General features: G+C 38.1%; 1 protein-coding gene across 17 annotated transcripts in view; it reads right to left on the reverse strand.

Moving 5' to 3' along the window:
- Positions 1-14,433, reverse strand: part of RBFOX1 (RNA binding fox-1 homolog 1) — a 1,149,451-nt gene that overhangs the window by 485,260 nt on the left and 649,758 nt on the right. The window lies entirely within an intron of this gene.

Genomic DNA, 14,433 nt, shown 5'->3' on the forward strand with positions numbered 1-14,433 from the left:
CCTAAAACCCATCTGTTAGACTCCAGAGCTTTTCCTTCTCTTTTGAGGAAACAGTGGGAAGAGATATTGTATTTATTAGCTATTATATATAAAACAAATATTCTAAATAATTATATTATATTACATAACATGTTATTTTTTCCTAAGTTAAAGGCACATAAAGTCATCAGGTGCTTGGGTCCTTAACCTCTAAAAAAACAGGGGAGGAGGATGAATATCACTGAAGTCTCACATTGAGAAAAGGCAAAAGACCACTGCAGGACAACCCTATTTTCATTCAACTCTGGTCTTGCATTTCACCCATAAATCCTATTACATGGGACCCATCACATATTGGGCCAAGCTGCTAAAAATCTGCTGGGAGACATTAAAATATCTCCAGGCAATGTATTTTTAATAGTTGTGAACCAAAAGCAATTCCCATCGACTCCCACCACCAGCCATGGTTGACTCACACCCTGGAAATGAAATCACTTACATTTACATATGCAACTTTAGGCACCTGATTTTGATAACTTTAGTCAGAGAGTTTGAGCTCTACACAGAGCTATTGTATTCAACGTTGCTGGCACTTACTCAAAATCTATCCTGCATTTATTAATTCAAGTCACTCACAAAGTTTCTCCCACCTTCTTCAAGCCCACTCCTAAAGTTCCAGGTTAGAATTAATTTCAGACACATTTCCATATGAAATATCTTTTTTTCCCCATCAGCACCCTCTAATTCCCCAAATAGCATTAAGAAGATAGAGCTGTGATATTTTTTTTTTCACGAAGTAATCATTATAGTGTGTAATAACTATAGTAGTAGTAAAACCAGTAAATAAGAGCATTGAAATGCAAACAGCACTTTACAAGTAATTTTGCAACAACAATTTGCCCTTCAGAAGAAATAAACTGTGGCTGTTTGTGGTGCACCACGGGTCATGAACCATCAGCTGCACACATTTTAAACAGAGAAATTACAAGGCTTTCAAGGAAAATAGAGTTGTTCTGGGAAACATTTCAACAGATTCATCCACCAAATGAGCAGCAAGTATTTCTGTGGGACACTTTCTGTGCCAACACAGGACTGTTCTGTGTTCCCAGGGTATGTGAAACACTTTCCAAATAACAGCACAAATCACACGCTATGAGAGCAACATTTCAACTACTCAGGTGTAGCAAAACACCTGGGCTTTACAAAGCTCCTAATTTATAAATGTGGGGGCCTTAAATAAGAATAAAAAATAATTAGTAGCTGTACCACCACAACGCCTTGGGGTGCCTTATAAAAATATCCCATTTGGGCAGGATCAAGGTAAAAAGCACAGTTTCTACTCCCTCTGGGATGAACTTTTGGATTAACTATGGTTAATATTGTTCTTACATTTTGTGGGATTTCTTAATAGAAATTTCTAGAGAAATACAGGAATTATAAACAATGAAAACTTTCAAATAGGTTACTTGGAATCACAGAGCCACTTTAATTGTACCTGAAATTTCGTGCTAATAACTTTGCCCAACAGCAAAAACAAAACTCCAAAAATCAACTCACTGCAACAGCTCACTGTCCTCCTACAACCAGTGTCACATGCACCAGATCTGTATTTCTATTTTCTCCTTCTTATAGCCAATAATTATTTCCATTTTACCTCCAAGCAAAGCACAAAAAAATAACTTGGAATCATAAAAACTTGTCAAAAAAAACGATGTGCCTTCACACAAACTACATTTTTTTACCTACTCTTAATTTCTATTTCAGTGTAATACACTGAGAAATGCAAGCATGCAGCTTGGGAGCCTGTACTTAAAATCAGCTTGATCCCACTGTATACGTATGTACGTGAATATTAGGGTTAGAAAAGAGAAGAAAACAAGATGATGTTAGCACAGAGGGAAAGTCTGCCCCATTTCATCAGTGCTCTTTGAAAATAGAGTATTTCAACAAAACTGACAAAGGAATGGAATAAATTACATAGGAAGTTTCAATACTTAAAATGCCTATCCTAATTGAGATTATTTTGAATATATTGAAGATCAAAGCTACAAATAACTGATTTTGAAAGTTCTGGCAATTTTCTATTCTATAAAAAGACCGTCAGGAAAGGAGAGTTAACAACAATGACAGGGCTAAGAAATCGTGGAGTAAAGGTGCTGGTTCCTAATTAAAAAAAAAATAAAAAAAAAAAGCTATTTTTAAGAGAAGAGCCTTTCATGGTAAGAGAATGTTGGGCTTGCTTCCAAAAACAATAAAAAGAAATTTACTGCCCCCTCCTGGGCTGGTAAAACAAGTTACGTTTTCTCTCAAGTCACAAAACTGCAACTTTTATTCATTAACAGACTCCATCCACGGAGAAAGTTGGTGGAACAGGTGATGACTATGGATGAGATGACTGCTGGAAATTAAAAGCATCAAATTCAAAACAGGAGGCTAAAAACTTCTAACTGTTTCCTCAGGATTGTCCTCAACTGTATCTGTTTTATGGCAAAATGGTAGGAACACAAGAAAAATACAATGCGATGATGTAAGGAAAAAAGCTTAAGCTGTCCTAAAAAGCATAAGAATGTGTTTATTTATATAAGTTAAGCTGGTGTTGGTTTTGTTTAGGGTTTTTTTTTTTGTTTGGGTTTTCCTTTTGTGTTTGTTTGGTTTTGTTTGGTTTGGGTTTATGTGCCTTTTCTTTCCCCTCAGTGTTGGTTGTGGGTTTGTATTTTGCATTGTGGGGGTGGTGGTGTGGTGGGTGTGTGTATGATTATGAATCCTTATTATTCAACATTTTAAGAAAACACTGGTTTTCTTAAACACAAAAATGTAAAATGCCAACTGATCCTGCCAACAGAACCTATGTATTACTTCGCTTTAAAAACTATCTGAAAAAAAAAGTAGCCCATGCTAAACTTGCAATAAAATAACATAAATTGGAAGGAAATGAGTTACACGGGCTTTGAAAAATGTTCATAAAAAGGTTTTATGCTTAAAAAGAAAACACTGTGACTATATTTACAACCTACTTTTAGACAACAGTTGCATAAAAATCAATATTTGTTGGCACCAACTGGAGTAACGATTGATAAGTCTCTGTGAAATGACAATAACAGAAGAGAAGCAGTTCAGAAAGACAACGTACAAAAATGCCAAAATGAATGAGGTGAAGGGCCTAGAAAGCCAAACACAGCAAGGAACCTTTTCAAAACATGAGATCACAGAAACACAGAATATCCTGAGTTGGAAAGGACCCACAAGGATCATCGAGTCCAACTCCTGGCCCTGCACAGGATCATCCCCAGCAGTCACCCCCTGTGCCCCAGAGGATCAGCCAAATGTTCCTGGAGCTCTGGCAGCCTTGGGGCTGTGCCCACTGCCCTGGGGAGCCTGGGCAGTGCCAACCACCCTCTGGGGGAAGAACCTTTTTCTAACATCCAACCTGACCAACTCCAGCCATTCCCTGGGTGCTGTCCCTGGTCCCCCCAGAGCAGAGCTCAGTCCTGCCCCTCCTCTGCCCCTGCCCAGGACGTTATAACTGCAGTGAGGTCTCTCCTCAGTCTCCTCTTCTCCAGCTGAACACACCAAGTGCCCTCAGTGCCCTCACACAGCTTCAAATCAAGGCCCTTCCCCATCTCTGTTGCCCTCCTTGGGACACTCTCTAATGGCTTCAGATCTTACACTGTGATGCCCAAAACTGCCCCAGTGTTGCAGGTGAGGCCACCCCAGGGCAGAGCAGGGTGGGACAATCCCCTCCCTGTCCCCAGGCAATGCTGTCCCTGATGCCCCCAGGACATGGGTGGCCCTCCTGGCTCATACTCAAGTTGCCACTGAGCAGGACCCCAGTGCCAGGGCAGGATTAGCTCATACAGCTGGTACAAGTGGCACAGCTTTGCCTCATCACGTTGGCACCTGACCTTGTCGGTGCTGTGGGTACATTTCTGCCAGGTCAAAATACACCTCAATACTTCTCAAATTATTTGGCACAAACATCCTTTTTGCCAACAGCAAACCTGCCTATTTTTCTGCAGTCTGCTTGGTGTTTATTGCCACAGATTTACAGGCAATGCAAAGAAATCCTGTTCTCGTCTTGATCCTTTATGCTCTTCTTGAAGCATCAGAAGGTGACAGAGTCAATGATCTTGTCCAAAATCCTGTTGAATTTTGTTTGTCTTGTCCTTCTGGACTATTGTAGAAGCAGTACCCACTGACCACTGCACACGGTTTTGCCCTTTGGGATGAAAATTACCTTTATGCTGGCACATGAAGCTGTGAAGCCCTTGCCCTGCACCCTCTACCTGTGCTTTTCCAAACCCTCTCTGAAACAACAGATGATTTTAAGCCACAAGAATGTGCAGCATCAGATCACTGAGCAACCACTCACCTCTCCCATGTGCCAGGCAAACAACACATTCCTGTCCACTCTGGGCCAGTGAAGCTACCTCTCCCCTTAGAAATAAAGTACAAAGATCATCATCTCTTTCTGAAAGAAAAAACTAGGCTGTTCATTCCAGTTTGGAAATAAACAATGTGTGCTTGGGCCTCACACAGATGTTGGGATGGTTTGAGATTCCTTACTGATGAATATGGGGAACCAGAACACCCATCTGGACACACAAAAACTGTACAAATGAAACCCTGGCCAAATCATTCACTCTCTGTTGCTCACTACGGCTTTTAATTTCGTTTGCTCATAAAACTCATTTAATTGTAGACTATCCAAACATAGTTCTAAAATGATAAAAATTTTATTAATCTGAGAAAGAGACATAAAAATGTTTATAAGCCTCTAAAGTTATCACCATAGAAACTCCTTTGGGCTCCAAAAGGCAAAGCACTTTGCAATTATCTGCCTTGATATGATACTCACTGTATTATTAAGTTTAATCAACTGTTAATATGAAATTAGGTGGTCTTCTAAGTACCTCATAGAACAATCTTTACTGATAATAAACTGGGAGGTGTAGATAGTGCTCAAAAAAAAATTCTACATATTTCTCAGACTATCATCCACACAATATAAATTATTATTTCAGAGGTGGTATGCAGATCCATTTCAGCTCTAGAAAGAATATTTAGTAAGAATATTGAAAAATAAGACAAGCTTGAAAACAATACAATCTTAAAAAGGGCACTTAAAAGAAATCTGACTGAGATCAGAATCTTACATCAACAAAAAAAAAAAAATCATAGTTGTTGCAGGTTTCAAAATAATGAGCTGGAAGAATTTGTCATACAAATAGCCCTGCCAATTCTTCCTCAGCCCATGCAAACAGGTCTTCTACAGTCATACTTTGCCTTTAACAAAATGCATAATCTTCCCCTTCTCTAAATGCTTCTGGAAAGACTTTATAAGGATGAAGTATCTGCCATCAGGTTTCATGGGGGCTTAGAGGAGGAAGGTGTTCAGGGGACAAACACATGCACAGAGAGGCACTTTAAATCTCCTTTGATTCTTCCCTCATGCAGATGCCTGCTTACACTGGGGGTTTGTTCTGCTTGTTGAAATCGTCCATAAAAAGTAAATCTGACAATTTTGGAAGCTAATTCCCCTTCATTTGAAATAAATCTTACATTAGAGATAGCATTAAATGGATTTGTCTATGCAGTGGCATGCTTTGGCTGTGTAACTGCTGCACGTTGCTAACTGCTGCTAGAAACTCCTAACAACATTAATGCAATTTTTCTGCATAATGAAGAGTGGAAATGGGATCTGCTATTTCAAATCGAGTTTGGGCTGATGGACACTGATTTGCCCTCGTCATGATGATACAGTTAAATGATGTTCTAGAGTTCAAGTGATGAGTTTTCTCCTAAATGTGCATTTCTGTATTTGAACTTTTTTTAATTCAGCCTTTGCTAAGAATGTTTTGGCAGTTTTAACTTCTGCTTGTCTTATCTTCAAGTGTCGACTACACCTGTTATACTTCTATATTATACTGTGATATTATTTATTTAATACTATACAATTAGTTCACACTGTCAGACAGAAGAGAGGTAAATGAATGGAGGATGGAGTAAGAGCTGAAATTTGGAGGTATTTGTATAGGTGATGATGACATCAAGCTGGTGCATTGTTTCTTCTGTGGCTGCAAACAGACACATTTCTGTTCAAGGTTCAAGGCAGCCCAGAGATGAGCTACAGAATGTGCCAGAGGTTTACAGTGAAGCTTTTTACAGTCACCTCTTCTTTCTCTTCCTTTTGCTGTCTGCCTGAAATTGCCTTGCCTTTGAGGTTTGGAGAGAGAGCTGACCATGACCACTACATTTCCAGTCCCCACCAGTTAAAGTCGGCTCTGTCTGACCCTGCTAAGGTGCCAGAGGAAGGTCAAAGCCCAGGCAAAGACAACTTTCCACACCTGTGGTACCCAAGCAAGGCTGCCAAAGTTCTTTTGGCTGTTTAATTTACATTCGTGTGTACTGGAGGTTGGTTTTTTTTTTGCTTCAAAGCAGTTGCAAAGTATTACCTTTTAGCACATAACACACTCACCAACAGCTAACAGGGTATGTCTGAAAATAAGCAGGAATTGAGCTTTTCCCCTGCAGATGCAGAGGGATGAGACAAGTTGTGGAAAAGAAGGTCTGTGAAACAGTATTGGGCAACAAAAACTTGACAATTTTAAAAAAAAAAGTTATAATACTTTCACTAAATTGCTGAAGCACTTTAGAAAATAACACACACATTACATTGCACTTGATAAGCCAGAAAAGAAAGAAAGGTAAATCTAAAAGGAAACTCCTGAAGAAGACCTTGTGATGACAAGTAAAATGGAGTTTTATATCCACGTTTCAACTGGTGAAGAGGATTCTGTTCAGCCTGTGACCCTCTCCCTAGGCAACTAAAAGCTATGCTGTTGTTTATGATGATTAATTTCCCAGACTGTTATGTTGCAAGGTAATAAATTATTTACAATGAACTTCAGAGAAGCTAAATGAGCTCAGACTTGGGAAGACATTTTGAAGGTGTGAAAAGGATTGGGATGAGGGGATAAATAAAAATGGATAGACAAAGAATCCTGTCAGCTTCAGAGGGTGAAAATTGTAAAAGGAAAGGTAAAAATTGACTATAAAATATGCATGGGCGAAGTGAAATTTTGAGAATATACTTTTGATTCACAGTTTTCATGACTAAAGCAAAAGAGAACTTTACAGTTGTAAAGGTAGAGAAGTGTATCTGGTGATGTTACTGTATTGCACTACTCCAAAAATACAAGAAAAAAATAAACAAGGTATTAAAACTTCCAGTCAGGATCCTGTGCATTCCACAGAGTGCTCAAACTACATCCTACACCAAGGTTTCTGGATTACCCTCAGCCCCAGCTCTGCAGATGCAATAGCCTGTATGCATCATGTGCCAAGCCACTGTTAGAAATGCAAACAAACAATTAGGAAAGCTCCTATTCAATAGCATTGGCTAGAACATCCAAAACCAAATGCAGCTTAATGGATAAATAAATCTTCCTGTTTTCTACACACTAAGACATTTCTGTCAGCAACAGGAGCAAAACCCTGTGCCATGGGGAGCCAAGAAACATTTATCCAGAGCAGATTCTTTTTCACTCAGTGCTGTTACAGACTGAAAGGGTTGGAGAACCCATGTGCTGATTCACTCTACCAACAACTTTTTAACAGATAAGAAAGAAACTTTGACAAATGTTTAAGTAATTAAAATAATGTCCAATTAGTGTATCTTTCTCTCATCTCCCTTTTTTTTCAAATAGATTCTTTGATGCCTTTTCCCTTCAGGTTAAAGTACTTCCCCTTAGTACCACGCAAAGCATATTCAGTAAAAAGAAAATAAAGTATAAACAGAATATGGAATGGGTTGCCGGGGGAAAGTTAACCTATTTTACTATCTGGATGGATCATGACACCTTCAGTTAATTTTAAAAAAAATCTTACCTATTTGTACTAAGGGATTAAAGTATTATGTATCTCCTCCAGTTCCTAACTCCAAGATAAAACACAGGCAAGTTGTAACCAGTAAATCTATTTTTTGAAGCAAGAGAACCTATGCTGCACGGTTTAAAATGTGTTTACACCCACATATTTAAAATATTACAGAGACTGAAATTGCATGTCCTGGTTTGTTTATTTTAAGTCTAACAACAAAGACACACGTTAAGTGTGATTCAAAGCTTGCAACAAGAGAGTAGGAATCAGGAGACACAAGCACCGGGTAATCCCACTTGTACCTGAGGCAATTCAGGCAGGCTCAGATTTCCCATCTACGTGGAGGGAGCAGATAACAACACCTACCCACCTACCACAGGGCTTTCAAAGTTCCTCTTTTCAATACTTGGAGAGCTGCCTCAAATTTCTGTCTTCCTCAGATACTAAATATAACTACACACGTCCTTTGAAGGCAATGAATTTTTGAAGAACCAGTGGATTCTTCAAAATCAGCGGATTTCTGCTTATGCAATTTTTTAAAAACAGGTCCTAAAATGTCACGTTGTTGGGCCAATTTCCTGGCTTTCAGAGAAGCACCTTTGGGATACACTTTGGGTTAGATTTCTATGACACAGGCTACACTATTTTAATCAGCTGTGCTTTAGCTGCATGGTGATGAGGGAATTATTGTGCACCTGGGGACACTGTAATTAGGAAAGTGGCACAGTAGGGGAATAAAAATGATTTTAAAATCTTCAGAAATGAAGCAGCCACTATTCCACTGCTGTTTGTTTTAAGTTGCTATAGGAGCACCCGAGCGAAAAGCCTGAACAACGAATCAAAAGATTGTGGGGGATTATAAATAATTAAAATTTCTGCCCTATCATTTCTCAAGGCTCATAAGAAGCAAGGACGTGCAACCAACTGGGTCAGACAAATGAATCCATTCACACAGCTGGTAAAAGAGTCTGCCTGAGCATAGCTAATGTGCTGGGGTAGGAATATTTGAGCAGGTGTAATTATACTAATGATTTATTGAATGTTTGATTAATTGGAAATTAAGTGAATGCACAGTGGCAGAATTGTCATAGCAAATCGTTCAGCTGTTTGGTTAAAAGGTGCTCAATCTCCCTTCAGTAAAGCAATTAAGAACATCCTAAATCATGGAAATGAATTATCTGTGCAGAATTATCTGATCTAATGATAATCTCGCTCACAAACTAAAACCTATGAACAAACTACCCTAACAAGAAGTGAATTCATGAACTTAAAACACAAATACCTTACACTGCTCATTAAGAGAAAGGATTAAGTGGCACTCATGACTTCCTGAGATATAATGTGAGAAAGGAAGATGCTTAGAATTATCTGAATAAAGTCCAAGTACTCAGTCCCCAAGGTCTAGAAGGCAGCCTAGAAACCTCTGGAAGAGGCTCACATTGCAAATAATTAATCAATTAATTGTTTACAAAGCTATATGCCAGGTAAATCTTTGGGTTTATGTTTTCAATTACTCATTTTAGAGTACCTTAACAAAGAAGCCCTACCACTGCCTTATTCAAATTTTTCAATTAATAGTTAAAGATCTGCCAAAATAGAGTTCTGATATTTCTTTTTCATTCTGAGTTCACTGATTACAAGTCAGCTCCTAATTCAAAATTACTTGAGTTCTAGAATTGCAGGCTCAGCTTGGGATATTGAAATCTGGTTGTTCCCTGGCATATCTGGACCAATCATTACCATTTGGACCCAGAACTTTCCTTGCAAGAGCTTTTTGATAGCTTAGTTAATAGAAAAAAGCCAAGTCCCTTCATAACTGGGATATTATCAAAAGATTCAAATTATATAATGCAAATCCAGAATCAGAACATGCAAATGAGTAGTCAGCCTGCAGCAGGTAATTATCAGATAATAGGTTTACTATTCTTATCATTTCAAGGATTTGGTAAGGCAGTTCAGAGAATTTTAGAAGAGAACAGAAAGCCCACAGCTAATTCCTGGAACAGAAGATTTCTTTAGGAGTTCTATAAAAAATAAACACTGGCTTTTCTATTCATCTTGATCAGTTTAAGTGAGCTTGTCATGGATCAGGAGACCAGAGCTACACTGCAAATCCAAGCTAAAATCACAGCCAGTAATTTATTTTGGAAAGGAATTGAAGGAATATGTTTTTATGAGTGGGACAGTGGGGTCAGCTTTGAAAAGGCACATTACCAGGGGCTTCTTCTGTTTGAATATTTCTGCTTATGTTTAGGTATATCCACATTTAACAGCTAAATCATAGTTACCTAAAAATAGCTGTTTTCTATATAAAACTGGGGTTTCTTTTTTAACAAGCCTATATATAGAAAATATTCTTTATTCATACAAAGCAAACAGCTCTGCTTAATTCCAAACCACAGCCATGACTTGGGAGGAGCTGGCAGCTACAGAAGATTTGAAGATTTTCCTGTCTAACCATGGTGACTGTTTTCCCTCAAGGCACTGATGTCACAATGCAAACCATAGAATGTCTTTAGTCTGAGCAGAGAGTTCTAAGGATCAAAATTAAAAACAATCTATGTTTTCTCCATTTACCCTCTAAATAGAACTCTTTTATTTACTATTTTTTCCACTGTGAGCTTGCTGAAATTTATAAAAGTCATGAACTGCAGGGAGATCAAGTGAGCCCCATCCTATTACTTGTGTGCTCATTCTCAACTTCAACAGCTCCTTCAGCAGCACTTGAAAACACTCCACACTATAACCACAGCAAAATGGATGCCACTTGACAGAGTCAAGGATGGAGCAATTCTGCATCATCCCACTGCTCCTCCCTCCCCACTTAGTGGCAGAATCCTCTGATCCCGATTAACAGAGAAGCTTAATTAAAATAAAATTAGCGCTCTTTGCTTTCCCTGCTGTCCTCCCTGCTGTGAAAATCTACTGGTACCCCAACTGGTAATTACCAAATTGACTTATTTAAAAATGTGTTCTTTGAAATTCCATTTATCATATTTTGTTCTCCAACCGCTCTGGCTCTTTGCCACCTCCATGAAAAGAAACACCACCCTTCCATTCCACATAAAAGATGTCAATATAAAAATCATTGCTGAGCTCCAAGTTGTCTATCAAGCAGCTGAAACACTGCTCATGGTTTTATAGTGCTACAATCATAAAAATCAAAGTATAATTGATATTAACACGCCAAAACACAATAAATAGCACATACACCCAGTAAGATATTCACAGAGAAATCTCCTCAAGTTAGAAACACTAAATATTAGAGGTTATTTCCAACAATTATTAACTCATATCTTGTGCTGTTGTATATGGCAGGACTTGATTTCCTTTCCTAGAGACAAACAAGACACATGTTACCTTATTGCTGCTGATACAGCAATGCTTGAGAAACTAAATTTGAGTGACTATGAAACCACTTGACTCATCTCCCAGCTGGAATAAAGCCTCTTGCCAAACAGAGAGTCGCCATCTAACACTTTCCTTCACCAATAACAGGACAAGAAGTTTCTATACCAATAGGAAAGAAAAATATATGATGGACCATATGCAGGATAGAGAAAATGTGGTGTGACAAGATTTAAAAGAAATAAATATTAATAAATCAGGTGATTTTCCAGATGTCCTGTGCTATATAAGGAAAGCAGAGGAAATCAGAAGGTTCAAATCTTTTTTTCATAAACATATATGAATAATTCCACTTCTGTTTGGATAATGGCACATATCTGAATAGGTGTTGCCATTGGAATCACCTAGCATATAGTAATTACACACCACAAACTGTTTTTTTTAATGTGGGATCAAAAGAGAGTCTCCTTTGATAAAGCATACTGAAAAAATAAGAAATATTACCTCAACCAGCTAAAAGAAGGAATGGATAATAGGTCATCTTAGAAAATAAGAGAACATCATCAGTCAGTTCAGTATTTAATGAAATTCTTGGGTTTCTCTGTAGTATAGGAATCCTATGTAAATTGAGGAACAAAAGTAACATTCTGGATATTTAGGACTGAAAACAATTTTGAAAAATCTAACACTGCAACAAAGAGAGATCACCATATGTTGGAAGGATGGAATCGAGTGTTGGTTTCTAGTTTTTGACTGAAGTAAGTTATCTTTTGCTTTAAAACAATGCCCATTCTTTAAGTTTGTTAGAACTCTTCCTGAAGGCTAACTGCAAATCTCCCAATTTTCTCCTAAAGCCTGCATGTATCCTCCCAGCAATATCCTACAGCACAGCCCAGGAGATCACCAATGCACAGAGAGCTCTCTTTAGCCATTCACAAGTCTTTCAACTGCTTTCACTGTCTTAACAAGTTCTGAGAGACAGATGCCCAGGTAATTTTTTTTCCTCATAGCAACTGCAGTGGCTGAAAAACCTCAAACTCTTTGTAGGCAGAGTCGTGGATACCTATTTCCACTTCTCTTTTCACTTACTGGGCACAAATTAAACCAATATTTGAGAGCCTGCAAACAGCCTTTTCCACTTCCTAAATAAATCATGTCATTCCAATTGTTCAGTAGAGAAGCACAGCCCTCCATATATGTGAGAGGTGATGACATTTCCCTCACAAACTCCTGCACACTGAGAACAAATGCCAGGGAGCCACTTGATAACAAGATTACTGAGACATATCTTCATCACCGAGGGCCCCTGCCTCAGAGCAAGGCAGATGTTCTAAGTGTACAAACAGCTCAGGGCAAACATCCAGGTCCTTTTCAGAAGGGCTCAGGTTGGCAACAGGCAGAGGAGAAATTCCTGGCGGATTCTCTGAACACAGAAGTGGAAATGGCACAGGATCTCTCCCGTCCAGCACTGTTTGTGTAAATACAACACACAGGCCAGATGACACTGCACTTGCTGGCAAACATTCTGCCATCAGTCAGCAGGCCCAAATTCACTGTCTAACTTGCAAAACAAGGGAATGCACCATCATGGCTCTGACCACTCAGGATTTTCAGGAGAAATTTTCAGAGGAAATTCCCATTTCATCATTAAGGACATACTTCCCAGCATAAGTGCTTTCAATTTTACAACAGAAAAGAGTGAGTTTCATGAACTATTAACTGCTCTGGTTTGGGATCTTACACATTCTCACTTTTCAGTTCAGTTTCTTGTTATTCTTATTCCATGAACACAAGCTGTGTATCACTAATTGTGACAGCACAGAACACATTTGAAATCATAAAAACAAACAAAAATCTCACTTCAGCTATAACCCATGTAATAATTTAGCTGTGGTACAGAACAAATAGCATAACTCATGTAAACCCTATGTTTTTTAACACATGGACAGCAGATGACAAATCTCCACAGTACACACAGCTACAAATATGCTGGTAGTGTGAGAAAGAAGCTGTAGCAGCTCCATTTCTGTTTTAGTTTAAACCAGGTGCCTGGGAGACTTTAAGAAAATTAGGAATCAGTGATGGAATGTGGAACACAGTTCTTGAGATATTACAGCTCAAAGCATCCTGGTGCTCACTGCTGTAGTGATGAGGGCCTGCTGTTTGCCACCAGGCAGAAAGGTTTCATTAACCAACCCCCAGGATTTATTCTTTACGATGGTTTTGACATTTACACAACATTTTTCATTTTTCATTACCCCAAGGAAAAACAAGGGGGGAAAGAATAAAGGATTTCTCCTTTGCCAGACCATCATTTAAAAAGACTGAGCTGGCTTTATGGAAGTGTTTTTATGCAGTGATTTTTGATTTAGTACAGAATTATAATCAGCAAAAGAACTAAATGTATTTTTAGACTTTGTAGTTTATATAGGGAATCGTTAGAAAACAACATTTCCCATATTTTATGTTTTATTAACAGACAACAACCAAAAATGAAAACACCACTTTACCTTAGTCTTGATGCTCATTTCCAGCACCTAGAGGGCTAAAATCTTTGTCAGTGTAAATATGTGTATTTCTACATATGTATATTAACCTCAGTTGACAGTGTAATACGACAACTGTATCCAATAAGCATCAAAATAAGATTGTGCAGATATTTTTCAATTGTCCCAGAAATGAATCAGTTTTCCTTATTAAGCAAAACATTTAAAAAACTTCCAAAGCTTTTTTTTTCTATTTTTTTTAAAATAGAAAGTGCTGGTTTTACATTGAATTAGATGGTAAAATCACAGTTATACCATATCAACTTGGTGTTTTATAAGGAGAAAACTAACTGTGAAAACATAGTTTCCTTTCTTCCATGCACTTAAATATCTTTGCCTGTTTTATCTGGAACTATGCATGTCTTATCAATTCAGCAAACAGAGCAATAACTCACACAGAGGAAAACTTTAGAGCAAAACATAACTAAATTTACTTTTTTTTAAAAATATAAATATAATTCAGTTTTTGCTTCAATGCAGATGAATCAACATTACCATAAAAAAAATATGCATACTGATAATAAATTTATTTTCCTCAACCAACTCCTGTAACCATCACAGTCCCCACACTGAAAGAGGTAATTTTGCAGAGAACATTGAAGCTCAGCAGATCTAAACCTTTTTCTGTTTGACAATGTGAAAGTTTTCAACTTGAAGAGTTGAGAACATTTTCCTGGGTGCC

Source organism: Manacus candei, unplaced genomic scaffold (genome assembly GCF_025592945.1).
Source record: "Manacus candei isolate 608988 ecotype Guabito, Panama unplaced genomic scaffold, ASM2559294v1 h1tg000002l, whole genome shotgun sequence".
In the NCBI taxonomy this organism is placed as follows: domain Eukaryota; kingdom Metazoa; phylum Chordata; class Aves; order Passeriformes; family Pipridae; genus Manacus; species Manacus candei.